This window comes from Thamnophis elegans, chromosome Z, assembly GCF_009769535.1.
Source record: "Thamnophis elegans isolate rThaEle1 chromosome Z, rThaEle1.pri, whole genome shotgun sequence".
NCBI classification, from domain to species: Eukaryota; Metazoa; Chordata; class Lepidosauria; order Squamata; family Colubridae; genus Thamnophis; species Thamnophis elegans.
The window spans coordinates 92,002,830-92,012,221 of NC_045558.1; the positions used below are offsets into that span (position 1 = coordinate 92,002,830).

The window sequence follows — 9,392 nt, forward strand, 5'->3', positions numbered from 1 at the left end:
ATGTCCCCCAGTCAAAGCTGATGTGTAGTCTGGATATTATTCTAGATTTTCAGCTCCTGCTTGAAAAGAAGGTAGCATCCATGTCCAAAGGGACACAAGATGCATTTGTGCAGTTGCACCATTTCCTGAATGGGAGGCACTGCTCATACTCCAGTCACTTCCTAGTTGGGCTATTGCAATGCATTCTACATGGGGCTGCTTTTGAAGAGCACTCAGAAGCTGCAGCAGGTGTAGTGTACAATACCATGGGCTTCAGTGGGTGCACCCTTGGGTACCCATGTACTATAACCCCATTGCTAAATGAAATACAAGTAGGTTTCCAAGTGCAATTCAAGATGCTAGTTATCCTTAAATGGCATAGAGTTAGGTTACCTGTGAGATCACTCATCCTAGATACTTTCTGCACATCCTATTAGATCCAGAAAGGTGAGCATTTTCTGTGTTTCTTCAACTAAGTAATGTTTTGAGGTAGGGCCCCAGAAGTGTACCTTTTCTGTCACGGCACCTGTTTTATAGAACAACTTCCTCCCATACATATGGCAGTCTTCAAGAAAGCACACAGGTTTTTTTTTCTGAGACAATGAGGCCAGGATATTGATACAGCTAACATGGGGTGGTTAATATGAGTTTTATTGGGGTCTCAACAACGCTTATTTTTCTATTTTTTCTTTTACAATATTAGGTTTATATTTTGTTCATCACACAGAGTTCTGGTACTTAGATGGGTAGTTATCTAAGAAAGGAAAGAAGGAAGGAAAGAAGGATGAATGATAAATGTAGAAATACCCGATAAAGTGGGCAAAATGATTTTCCCAAAACAATAAAACTTGCAGCTGCAAGAAATCAGTTGTAACACATTCATTTGGGACAGAACCAGCAAGATATGAAATTGCCAGTACTTTTTCCCCCCAGGAAGGTTTGATACTCTTTCAAAATAAAGTTTTTTTTTTTAAAGTCCAATACTGTATAAGAAATCCATATGGTGGTTTTTCAAAGCAGCAAATATGGAATAGGCAGGCAGATGCCTTTGCAGAAACCAGATGCTGGTCTTTCTGGCAATCAAGGGCTATATGGCCCAGAAGGAGAGTCCAGGATGAGAAGCAGACTATAGCAGCCTCGAATAATCATTGGAATTGGGCAGATCTTATTAGCACCAATGTCATCAGTGAGGCACTGTAGTTCATTCATAAACAATTGTGTTGGGAGGCCGGGTGGGGGGGAACTATTGGAGCAGCTAAAGACAAACTTACATTGCTTCCACAGTGGGTCAGAAATTAGACAAAAGAAACATCATGTGAACATATCCTTTAAAAGAGGTTAGAGGCATTTTTTGCTGTCAGAAAAATATGACAACAAAACATAAGATAGAATTGTGATTATAAGAAAAAAATTTTTTTTGCAAACCACCAGATGTTGCTGAGGCATAGTTCCCAATAACGTCAACCCATAAGGCCTAAGATGAGAGTGTTGCAGCTTAATAACAATGGAAAGCCCAAAATTTCCCATTTTCATTTAAATCAACATAGCAAGTTCTTTTTTTGACACAGGCAAAATGATTATGGCTATAATTCTCAGAGACTAGGACCAACCTTCTCAGTTAATGTATAATATTAACTTATATAAAATAAAATAAAAATAAAAATATATGAACCATTTGTGTTACCTTGACCTTCATGAGAGTAAAGCAACGTGTAAGTAAATAATGTTGAAGTGGTGTTAGCATTACAGGCAGTCTTCGACATACAACAGCACTGAAAAAACTGACTTATGACCATTTTTAATAAGCGTTGCAGCATCCTCATTGTCATGTGATTTACATTGAAATGCTTGACAACTGGTTCATATTTATGAAGGTTGCAGTGTCATGGGCTCATGTCATCTTTTGCGAGTTTCTGACAAGCTAAGTTAATGGGGAAGCCAGAATCATTTAGCAATCATGTTACAAAATTAACAACTGCCTTGATTCATTTAACAACTTGGCAAGAAAAGTTGTAAAATTGGACAAATTAATTTAATATAAATTCTGGGCTCAATTGTAGTCATAAGTTTACTACCTGTACCACAACTTCTATTAATCAAAAGCTCTACGATCTAATATTGTATACTATATGGATGGATAATTTCAGAGTCCTTTATGTTCCCAGCATAAGTCTTAAGATTTCCAATTAAATTATGCTATAGGCAATTGGAGAGCTCTTTGGTTTATTTCCTTTTTACCCTCTTTATCTTCTAGCTTTTAATTATATGTGTCATAGATAAGGTTTCTTTTTTAAAAACTATATAATTGTTTACATAATAGTAATGTAGTCACATTGTTATACTACTAATTAGATTTAAAAGGCTGCCCAACTTGTAGGAGCAATTTTAAGAGACTTTTAATTGAAAAACAAGTACATAAACTATCAAATAATAAAGTAAATAAAAGAGAGCAACTGAATAACAGAAATCAGCAATAATAGCCATGCCAGCAACACAAACTTCAAGTGTCTTATTTTGGGGAAGAGCCTGGTCTTTAAGGCACTTATGGAAGGTCAGAAGGATGCTGATTATTTTAGCCTTGGAGGAAATGATGCGTAGGACAAATATTGCCTCATAGAAGGCATGACCTCTGGGTCTAAGTGACATTGTTTTGTGGAAAAGACCCCAATTGTAGTCTCGTGCATTTGAATGCCCCTCTGTGTGTGGCTATCGACTGAGTCTCTGCAGTGGCATTGTCTATTGGTAACTGTTGGTATGCCTGGGCTAGGTCTAGTTGGCAAATACTTTCCCGCTTCCCAGGGAATGGAGCAGATGCTGCGCCACTGGCACTGGATATGCACTCTGCTGGAGGGCTTTGTTTAGTATGCATTTGTAATCAGCGCAGAGGCAGACAGAGCAATTCGCCTTTACTGGGGTGACTATCGGGGTCTCCCAGGTGGCATGGTTAATTGGCACCAGGATTCTTTGAGCAATGAGTTTCTCCAGTTGCTCATCTACCCTGGGCTGTAGAGCAAAAGTGACCCTTTGGGGTTTGAGCCTGATGGGGGTTACACTGGGGTCTAGATGAATGTGATGGGCTTCCCGTATATTTACCTAGGCCCCCGTCGAACATGTTCCTGAATTACATCAGCAGCTGGTCCAGTTCGGTTCTGGAGATATGGTTGAGTCCCGTGATGCCAAGTCCTAGAATTTTAAAACACTCTATGCCCAACAAGGATGGCCGGTCGTTCGCTACGACAATGAGGGGTAGCTGGCCAGGAATTCCTTGAAGCTCACCCTTACTTCCAGTCTGCCAGCATCTGGATGCTATTTCCTTGAAAATTCTTCAGGCAGACATTTTGTGGCTTGAGCAGCTTTTTAGTGGTGGATGGGTTTAGGCGCTTGAGGGTCGGCCAGGAGATGATGGTAAAGAATGGCCCTGTGTCCAGCTCCATCTGGCATGGCTTCCCTCGATTGTCACAGTAGTGTGGTATTTCTCCCTCGTATGTGTCTGAGTGGTCCACAGTAGTGTGGTTAATGTCTCTGGACACAGGGTATTGGTCATCTTGGTGCTTGTACTTTTGCTGGTCAGGTCTTGGGTGTGCTGGTCTACTTGGTTCCCTGTGGTTTGGGCTGGAATAGTGTGGGCTGTTTGGCTTTGCAGGCTTTGGCAATGTGGCCCTTTCATTGGCACTGTTGGCAGATGGCCTCTTTAAAATGGCAGGCTGATCTGGTGTGAAGCCCCATGCAGCCTGAACAGTGTGGCTGCTTAGTTTCATAGTCTCTGGGGTTTGCTTGCCGCTCGGGTAGATGCAGTGGATTGTGTCCTTATCTTCCCACTCTCCCTCGTTCTCCGAAACATCCGTGGCCCAGTCAGGTTCCCTTTAGTGAGATGGACCCCACTTGCCTTCCTGATATCCACCGCAGAATTGTTTGAGGACTTTGCAGCTCTCACCTCCTCTACCACATCCTTGAATGTGACCCCTCCGGACCAAGAACTTCTTTTGTAGGATAGATTCCTCATTCCAAGGATAATTTGGTCCCTCATCATCTCTTCCAGATTAATGAATTCACATTTTGTGGTGATTTCTTTGAAAATGGCCACAAAATCGTTGACTGCCTCCCCGTCCCATTGGTGCGGGTGATAGCATTAATTTCGATTTACCATGGAAGTGGCAGGCGGGGCATAGTGGTCTTCCAAGGCATTTTTCAGGGTTGTCCTAGAGATGGATTCCACTTTAGCAGGGGTGATGAGCATCTGTGCCATCTTGTAGGTCTTCATGCCACAGTAGGTGAGGAATAGGGTGCGCTTGTGACTGTCTGGAAAGTCCTGGAAATTGTTTGCTTTCAGGAACATCCAAATCTCCCCATGTATGTGTGGATCGAAAATTGCCGGTGCGAGGGATGTGTGTTATGCCATCCTGATCCTGGTTGATGCAGGGTGTCCTTGCGATAAGATGGCCACGGATGCCACAAAGTGGATGGTGAAATTCCTTTGTCCTTCATTGTCAGTGTTAGGTGACCATGGATAAAGGACTGCAGGCTCGAAAAACATTCAGCACTTTATTTCCCTGTTTGCCACAATAGATCTGCCAGCATACTGCCAGAGCTCTCCATTTATTCAGCTCTGGCAAGCCTGTCAACCAATGATAGCAGTTTAAATATCTCACGGCTTGGCGAACCAATCCATGGGGATATGCAAATTCTGGCTACGTCCATCTGTAGGTGACACCAATAAGTGTATTAGAAGCAAACAAAGATGGAACTTCTCATTAATTGATCATTCCTTCTATCATAGTCTACAACCTTCCTCTGTATCTTTTAGCTGTATTGAACCAGGCTAATGGTGTCTGTAACTATGGAGTACCATTTCAGACCAAAGTATTAAGAGCAGATAGAACAGAAAAGAAAAAGTGGTAGTGGTAGGGGAAACCTGCTTTTTACTCTTCCCTTGTAATTGAGAGACTTTTGATTACAATAGTATAATGAACAAACATTAGAAAAGCAGCAAGAACAGAAGAGAAGGTTGTTGGAAGAACTACAGAAACCAGAATATCACTAGCCTTTGCTTCAGAAATGTGTGAATTTGTAGGTTGTCTAAATCATTTAATACTAAATTGACAGCTTTTGAAAAAGAATAGATGAAAAACTTGTAAAGAAGAAAGAGGGGATGAAAGAAGAAGTGAAGAAGATGGAAAACTGCAAACAACTGACAGGAGTTATAAAACAATTAATAGCAAAGTGAAAATTCTGGAGAGTAAAAAGTTAGGGAAAAGAGATTAAACCATCTATCATTACTGAAATTAAGAAAGAAGAATTTTGTTTGAGATTCAGAGCATTTTTTTTTGTTTTGTTTCCTATCTCAGTAACAGTAGATCTTAATTTTTTCAAGATCAACTGGATCAGTTAAGTATTGCCACCTACTGTGACTGTTCAATTATATATCAAATTCTCCAAGATTACCTGGACAAGTCCCTGCTGTTTACTTGGCAAGGTTTTTCAGGAGAGGTTTGCCACTGCTTCCTTCCTAAAGCTCAAAGACTCACCCCTGGCTTCCCAGCTGGCTTTCTGCTCAAGGTGGGACTAGAAAAGAGGGTTATGGAGCAGGTTATGACCAGTTATGGAGAACTAGTAACAGAAATTTTGAGTAGTCCAGAGAACGTAAATACCACTTCTAACTGTCCCCGCCCATCTATTCTCTAACTCCGGAGGCCCAGCCGATTGGGAGAGAATGGGAATTTGTAGTAACCTTCCTCTATAGTGGGAAGAGAATGGAGATTTTACAGCATCCTTCCCCTGGAATGAGATGGGAATGGAGATTTTACAGTATCCTTCTCCGCCACGACCACCAAGCCACACCATGCCCACCAAGCCACGCCCACAGAACTGGTAGTAAAAAAAATGAATCCCACCACTGGAGTAGACTCACAGTCACCAGGTTTCTAGTCTGCTGCTTTAACCACTACACCAAACTGGCTCTCTTTATCTTTTTATTGACAGTAAAATGCCCAGACAGAAATTTCAGTGGCATAATGAACTCTATAACAGCTTTGGACCTGCCATCCCACCCCGCTTCACTCACCTTGACACCCATTTTCTTTTAAATGATGAATCATTGATATTACATGTTTCAATATAATTTACTTACAAACTCATCCTTATATACAGTTGATCCGAAACATCCCAGCTTGATCCAGTAAAATATTTTCTTCCACATCCTAGGTTTTAATCTGTTGCTTTAGCAATCCCTTATTTTGCAGAGCAAGTTGGTACTCTGTGGACAAAATTGCTGGAAAACAAAAATTAGAAAATCCCATGTAACAGACTTTGGGGTGAGGGGGAAGTAAGATTGGGAAAAGATACAAACTGTTCTTTTGGGCCCTAGTCCCAAGGGAGGGGGCGGCATACAAATCTTATAAAGTTAAAGTTTAACAAAATACCTCTCTGGAAAGTTCAACTGTATCTTAGGAATTATTGCTGATCTCCTATTTAAAATATTATTTTAATTTATGTTTTATTTCATTTTTGAAAGATTTTAACAAATTCTTTTGTTGTAAAGTCATTTTGCTGTTACAAGACTATGCAGTATACGTTAGTGTAATGTTCATTCTTATGCAAAATAGTCTGCAATTATGTGAAGAAGAAAAGATTTGGAGCCATTCTGTACATAACATGAGTCTCATTTAAAATCCACTTAGAACGCACAACGTTTTTATACAATGGCAAAAACAGATGTAATTAGCCAGCCCTTAATGAAAGGCTAGAACTACTCTTTGAGAAAAATGGACAAAAAATAAAGAAAAAGCCTAAGGATATGTTTTTCCTTCTAGCACCATCTATGTCCATCTGGATTCACAATGTAATTTACGAGTTTTAAAAATGAGTTCTCCAAATCAGGAGAAAACACCTAGCTAACATGGGGAAGGTCTCAAATGCAAGCAGAGCCATATATAGCCATTTTAATGTTCATACTTTTCAAACTTTTTTTAAAAAAGTATTTTGTCTGAAATCTGGAATATATGAATATTTAAACAAATTACTTCAGAATAAAGTGAAAATCCTGTATTTTAACTTTCATCAATGACTTCCCTTTATTGCTACTTTTATATTGCAGATAGACTTCTGAGTCTCAATTTTTGAGTAAAATTTCACTCTGTATGGATCTTTTACCTTTATTCTGCACATGTATTGGAAACTTCACAATATACCATGTTTCCCCGAAAATAAGACAGGGACATTTTCTTTTGACCCCTAAAATAAGGGCTTGGCCTTATTTTTGGGGAGGTCTTATTATTTTTGAGTGCAGGAGGTGGTGAGCGTGGTCACCTCATGGCTGCTGCTGTGTTTCATATTTTCAGGAAGGGCTTATTTCAGCGCATGTGCTCAAAAGCCCGATTGGGCTTATTATCCGGGAAGTCTTATTTTGATGGAAACAGGGTACTTGGGGAAGGGAATGTTACAATTTATAGTTGCTCCCCATTCAGCCCTACTGCCCATCAACTTAAGCTCTTGTGTTTAAATTACTGTACACAGTTAAAGAATGTAAATGCATTCAAATGATTAGTGGATGTACTAACATACAACTTGCCACTTCCCAACATATTTCCAGCACATATTTTAATAGCATTCAGTTATGGTTTGACAAAGCTGCAAGGTCTGGGTTCACACAGCATATGAGCCATATACCATGACTACAAATCACAGTTGCCGAAGTTCAAAGAACAAAATACATAAAAACCAATGTTTTACTTAATGTAGGAACCTTCATCTTTCATTTTCCAGTTATAGCTTCTTTTCACAACATACAAACAGTACAAATGTGTTTGGTTTCCACTAGTCTGTTTTAGTAACCCAGTCATTGAGTGTACAGAGACTATGTGAACGTAGTCAAATGTTAATAAATTTCAGTTAAGCAAACCATAATGGAATGTTTGAACCCAAAGGTGCTTTTTCAAGAGGCAACTGGACTTTCTAGTTTTTATTTGAAGACATTTCACTCCTCATTCAAGAAGCTTCTTCAGCTCTGACTGGACGGTGGGGAATGGAAGGATTTATACTCCTTGCAACAGCTGGTCATTTGCTTCTTTTAGAAAGTCATTAAGGTCACCTGCCGTTTTATTTATGGCATCAGGGTCACCTGAGTGGTGCAAATGGTTGCAAATGGGCCCTTTTTGCAACTGTTAAAAGGACTGTTGTAGATTGGAGATAAGGTAAAGGTTCCCCTCGCACATATGCTGGTTGTTCCCCACTCTAGGGGGCAGCGCTCATCTCCATTTCAAAGCTGAAGAGCCAGCACTGTCCAAAGATGTCTCCGTGGTCATGTGGCCAGCATGACTAAACGCCAAAGGTGCACGAATGCTATTACCTTCCCACCAAAGGTGGTCCCTATTTTCTACTTGCATTTTTACATACTTTTGAACTGCTAGGTTGGCAGAAGCTGGGACAAGTATGCGGCACTTGGGATTCGAACTGCAGAACTGCCAACCTTTCTGATCAACAAGCTCAGGTCTTAGCTTAGCTTAGCTGTTGACAGAGGGCTGTTCAATTTGACATAAACAGCCTCTTTAATCCCTCTTTCCAACCAGTGATCCTCTCGTCCAAAATATGGACTTTTCTGTCTTCAAGAGTGGCCTGTGTCTTTTAAATGCAATGGACTGCTGAATGTAGTCCTGATCGGTTTACTCTCCTATGTTTATTTTCCATACCATGACCCGGATGACTGAGAAGCTGACGTTTGAATCTGATCTTTGTACTTAAATTGTGACATTTTGCGACTCACTGGGACTCCACCATACCCTTATGATTTGTTTTCCATGGTTCATAATTAGTATCAGCTGAGACCAGCTGAAACTACAATACCTCCCTCTATAAATACCCTTCCTTCTCAGGGAAATAGAGAAATTAAACATTCCTGGAGTGAGGGGAATCCCTCCTCCTTAGTTTCAAACGCAAGACATTAATATCTGATATTTATTCCTTTCTAGCCCTCGCATTTTGTTTGTTTTGCTTTAGCTTGAGTTTATATTTGCGTGACAGGAAAAAAAGCTAAAACTTATTTCAACTGCCTTGGCTTATCACCGGGTAATTAATATCATTTACCGGCTTCTCATTGGGTAGAAGGAAGCTCATCCAACTGCGTGCCAGAAGTTCCCGCCCACTAAGATTAGTGGGCGGGGAGAAAGTACAGGAATACCACTACCACTAACTACAGCGCAGTTATCTGGGGGGCCAAATTTGGGCAAAGACGGTGCCGCGTTCGGCTATCTGATTGGTTCTCTGGAGGAGCACTGACGATAACCGCGTCCACTTACAGGCATGAGCTCAGCTGAAGGAAGAATAAAAACTTAGAGGGGCCTCCAATGACATCCCCGAATTTCCTATCCCCGTGGGTCTCCGCCGAGGAAGATGCGGGGAAGGAAGGATATGGAGGGGGT

At 40.7% G+C, this 9,392-nt stretch overlaps 1 long non-coding RNA gene across 2 annotated transcripts; it reads right to left on the minus strand.

Moving 5' to 3' along the window:
* Positions 1–2,251: 2,251 nt before the first annotated feature.
* On the minus strand, positions 2,252–9,389 carry LOC116520739. 2 transcript variants are annotated; one of them, XR_004256832.1, is made up of 4 exons: positions 9,270–9,389; positions 6,107–6,247; positions 5,422–5,541; positions 2,252–4,677 (listed from the first exon to the last, which is right to left on the minus strand). It is a non-coding gene; the product is annotated as an uncharacterized LOC116520739 (long non-coding RNA). The 2 variants fall into 2 exon arrangements; XR_004256833.1 differs by lacking the exon at positions 5,422–5,541.
* Positions 9,390–9,392: the final 3 nt, after the last annotated feature.